General features: G+C 41.1%; 1 non-coding gene across 1 annotated transcript; it reads right to left on the bottom strand.

Moving 5' to 3' along the window:
- Positions 1–3,499: 3,499 nt before the first annotated feature.
- LOC120068645 lies at positions 3,500–3,606 on the bottom strand. The gene has a single exon (XR_005479281.1). It is a non-coding gene; the product is annotated as a small nucleolar RNA R71 (small nucleolar RNA).
- Between the last annotated feature and the right edge of the window lie 299 nt (positions 3,607–3,905).

The following is a 3,905-nucleotide window of genomic DNA, read 5'->3' as shown; positions in this document are numbered from 1 at the left end:
ACTTTCCTTAAAGTCTTTATCTTTAGAGTAAATTGTATTGCTTATGTTGTGAATGAGTTTTTAGCATGAGAATGAGATTATATGATCGGGATGGTCATGAGGTCAATAGACCTATTTCCTGAGCCCTAAATGGAACCTCATGGGATGGTCAGGGGACCGAGAGGTCTAGTTCCTAAGCCTGTGGGAGGAACCTCGTGTGGGATGGTTAGAGGACCGATAGGCCTAGTTTCCGAGTCCATAAGCGGGGAGCTATGTGCACATAGAGGACATAGGAAACATAGAGGACAAAAGGAATGCATCAAAGTAAGCATTTATGATTAATATCGATTAACTATCTACCGTGTGCATAGGTAGAGTTTGAGATAAGACTCATTCAAAAGCTGAAGTTTGAGTATCAACCTTGTATATATGATATTCTTTTTATTATGAGTTAAAATAGACTCTAGAAGTTTCATACCACTCACTGAGCTTTGTGAAGCTCATTATTTTCTTCCATGTTTTTTCTTCCCAGATAGCAAAGGTGAGGAGTTCCAGGATGCTGCTAAGGTCAATGTCTGCCACAAGCCACAGTCACACTTCCGGGGTTTTAGAGTTGTTGATGTAAACTTTGTAGTTAAGCCTGAGAGTTGTATAGACGTTGTACTGTTGGTAATAAATGAGCTTAAATAAACAATTGTTTTTACATCTTTGGCTTCAAGTTTTATGAGAGTAAAGAGGTTCATTTGGGCAGTAGGTATCACAGAAGGGTGGTATCTGTGGTCCCTCATGCCTCTCCTCGGGCTCAGGAGGCGGGCTCAGGGCGGGGTGTGATAACTTGGTATCAGAGCATAAGTTTCTGGGAATGTTGAAGAGTTAACCTAGTATCAGAGCAAAGGTTTACGTAAAATCTGGGAGAAGGGTGAGTATAAAGTTTGAATCGATACCCATTTGGTATCAAAGCATGAGTTTCTTGAAAACCGAAGGGTTGAGTTTAGAAAACCTGAGGTTTGAGTTTAGTAAAATGATAACGGGTAGAAATGCACGTTATCATAGTACTAAGTTCTTAAACAATGTTGGATTGCGTTGATGAAATACGTTAAATTGCGTCCATTAAGCATAAATTCTATAATATTGTGGTCGCATGCGTCTAACACATTAGAGCAGTTGATCTTTACATTTTTATGCAGAATATGCGTTAACCCAATGCAGACATTGCGATCATTGGAATATTTTGGTCGCGTGCAACTTCATCGGAAGGCTTTGCGTTGATCGTGCTCGCAAACATTCACCCAAGAAGAATCACCGCAACTTGGTCAGCGCAACATGGTGGGTGCATCCGGGTGAAAGGACAATTAAGAGCGATGGGACAGAAAGCTGATGGCAGTTGGGTCCAAATTAAGTTGACAGCCGATAACGGCACGAAGTACATTCAGCTTTATCGGTGACAATTATCCGATGCATCAGTCAGGAATTAAAGCTGTCCCATCTGTACAGCCGGGAGAGAGAGGCCGCCTTTCACCATGGAAACTCTATAAATACCAAGTGCATTCTTTAGAGAAAGGGTTAAGCATTCAATTACTTCATCACTTTACGAGTTCACGCCTCTGTCCATAGTTTTCTTTCATTTTAAGGCAGATGCGAGGAAAAAAGTGTGCCAGTAGATCATTTTGGTAAGCTTGGGAAAGCACCAGAAGCTCCAAGAAAGAGAGAGGGCCGACGCTTGCGGAAGCGGGAACATTTGTAGATCAAAATAGAGATTCAGTGTAAAAAGCCTCGGTCAACAAGGAATTGCTACCAGACTCTCTACCTTTACTTTCCATTGTCATTTTGTACTCAACTCAGTTATAAGAATAGAATGTCTTTCTCTATATCTGTTCACTCTCTGTTATTTATGCATGAGTAGCTAAATTAGTTGAATGGGTTGAGAAGTAGTTAGCGAGCATAACGAGGGAATCTTCATCTTTGCGATTATCTTGTTTATGTATGCTTCATTCGTCTATTAGATATACTCGGGAGGGTAGTCTAAAGACAGGATCTAGACTTGGGAAGGTCATGTCAGAATCTAGGTTTGGAAGAACCGGATTAGAATGCATAAACGGGAGATAAACGCTTAGGAATGAGCACTATTTGTTATTAACACATCGCAAGCATCTTAGCAATAAGATATGATTGTATGCGGTCACCTTGCTTTCATGCATTTGCATCAACGCATAGGACAAGAGTAGAGACTTAGAGATAAGCTCTATGGATATTTTGCATTCAACATATGCGTCATCGCATTTACATTGGGAAATGACTTGCTGTGCATGGTTGTAACATGATCGCAAAGTTTGACGCATTCTTGAGTAACGCTAGCTAAAGATCTTCTCAACCCGTTCATCGCATACTCATTGTATCTATCAACGTAGCTATCTTTCTCAAATTCGCCGCCTTTATTTACTTATTTTTTTTCATCAATGCAAGAACACACCCACACTTTATTTATTTACTTGGTTACCACAAAGTTTTCATAAACATTACCAACGCAACTATTTTCACAAGTCCCTGTGATCGACCCTGGACTTATCAGGAAACTCAGAGGAATTTACACTTGAATTTCGCTAGGGAAAGTTGAGTGCACAACGCAATCCATCAATGCATATAATCCATATTTCCACTTAATAAAATAACGCATCAAGATTTTGACGCCATTGTCGGGGACTTCGGCAAAATAGTTGTTAACGGTAATTTTTGTGATTTCTTTGCAGAACTCTCAATCTCTAGCGAACTACAACCCGGAGATTGAAAGAAAATTTCAAAGGAGACTATGAGACCGCTATTAGCAACCACAATCCGATAAAGAAGAGATGGCAGAGTAGCCTGGGGGTGGAGCACCAAATGATAATAAGGTCATGGCGAATCCGATTCTGTTGGCAAATGATCGCAATAGGCCCATTAGGGATTATGCATCGCCAAACCTCTATAATTTTTCTCCGGGAATCATGAGGTCCTGTCTCTTATACACATCTAGATGTGTATAAGAGACAGGAGACTATGAGACCGCTATTAGCAACCACAATCCGATAAAGAAGAGATGGCAGAGTAGCCTGGGGGTGGAGCACCAAATGATAATAAGGTCATGGCGAATCCGATTCTGTTGGCAAATGATCGCAATAGGCCCATTAGGGATTATGCATCGCCAAACCTCTATAATTTTTCTCCGGGAATCATGAGGCCTGCCCTCAACGGAAGTATATTCGAGATGAAACTGGTGATGCTGCAAATGATCCAGACTGCAGGTCAATTCGGAGGAAGGCGTGGCGAGGATCCACACGCCCACCTTCGAATTTTTATTGAAATCTGCAATACTTTTGTGTTCTCGAACATCTTTGCTGAAGAAGTTTGACTAACGTTGTTCCCATTTTCTCTCTGTGATCAGGCTAGGAAATAGGCTTATTCGCTTGAACCAGGAGAGATTACTTCTTAGGAGCAGGTAGTGGAAAAATTCATGAAAAAGTATTTTTTGCCTACCGAGAACGCAAGACGAAGAAAGATTATTACTAATTTTGAACAAGATATAGGCGAATCGATCAACGATGCTTGGGCGAGGTTTAAAAGGTTGGTTCGAGATTGTCCACATAATGGGCTACCAGACTGCTTTCAAATGGAAATTTTCTATCACGGTTTGAATCCTGCTTCGCAGACCGCTGACAATGCGACAACCGCTAGTGGTCTGCTTGACAAAACTTATGAGGAGGCGAAGAATATTCTGGACCACATCTCCAAGAACCATGAAGACTAGAGGGAGAGTGACCAGAGATTAAGACTCAAAGATTTTGATGCAAATAACAGTGCCATAGTTTCATTACAAAACCAAATGACCTCAATGATAAACTTGATTCAAGGAATGGCGATTAGCAGCCCAACACCGCAAGGTGGGCAAGTTA

This window comes from Benincasa hispida, chromosome 12 (assembly GCF_009727055.1).
Source record: "Benincasa hispida cultivar B227 chromosome 12, ASM972705v1, whole genome shotgun sequence".
Taxonomy (NCBI): domain Eukaryota; kingdom Viridiplantae; phylum Streptophyta; class Magnoliopsida; order Cucurbitales; family Cucurbitaceae; genus Benincasa; species Benincasa hispida.
Note: the sequence above shows the minus strand (reverse complement) of the source record. Positions and strands in the feature narration are given on the sequence as shown.